The sequence below is a fragment of the Lampetra planeri genome, chromosome 1 (assembly GCF_965212315.1).
Source record: "Lampetra planeri chromosome 1, kcLamPlan1.2.h2, whole genome shotgun sequence".
In the NCBI taxonomy this organism is placed as follows: domain Eukaryota; kingdom Metazoa; phylum Chordata; class Hyperoartia; order Petromyzontiformes; family Petromyzontidae; genus Lampetra; species Lampetra planeri.
The window spans coordinates 19,207,926-19,208,860 of record NC_136107.1 but is presented as its reverse complement, the minus strand read 5'-3'; positions in this window follow the sequence as shown (position 1 = coordinate 19,208,860).

Genomic DNA, 935 nt, shown 5'->3' with positions numbered 1-935 from the left:
AACTCGAATCCTCGACTCCCTACCGATTCACGAAGAGCTCGATTCCGGAAGAGAAGTCGATCCGATAATTATTAACCGAAGCGATTCCTTTGTCAGAATCAACAAACTCGACGCAAAGTTTTGATTTGAAGCTTTCGTGACTGCAGGGATTCTTATTCTTAGTTTTTCCGGTAAAGTCACGTAGAAGGGAAATAATAAAATAATAAAAATATTAAACAATAAAAAATTCTCACGACGTTTCGACTGCAACACAAGCAATCATCATCAGGTGTGAAATCCACAGCAAGAAAATTTGAAAAAAATTCTAATTTGTGAAATCCACAGCAAAAAAAAATTCTAATTTGTGAAATCCACAGCAAGAAATATTTTATTTTTTTCAAATTTTCTTGCTGTGGATTTCACACCTGATGATGATTGCTTGTGTTGCAGTCGAAACGTCGTGAGAATTGTTTATATTTTTATTATTTTATTATTTCCCTTCTACGTGACTTTACCGAAAGAATCAAGAATAAGACTCGACGCAGTTGGGTCAAGACGCTTGGCTTTGAGAGCTGAATAATAGGCGACGTTTCGTGAAATGGCCCTTCAATTACAGCACCAAATGGATTACCGGATGCATACCGTCCTGGGTTAATGTACTAGAACGGCATCGTGAGTGGGAACGAGTCGACTCATCGACGTCAGTTGCCATAATTGTGTAATGAGAGAGTGTCACCTGGGGGTTACGTGGGGCATCTGCATGGCCACCGCTGGGTAACCGGTATCCAATCTGGAGTAGGGATTCAATCTGGAGTAGGGGGATTCAATCTGGAGTAGGGGGATTCAATCTCGAGTAGGGATTCAATCTAGGCCAAAGGTAACCAGCGGAGCTCCGGGGAATATTCGGGAACCATCTAGATCAGGGGTGGGAAACCTTTTTCCTGCCAAGGGCCATT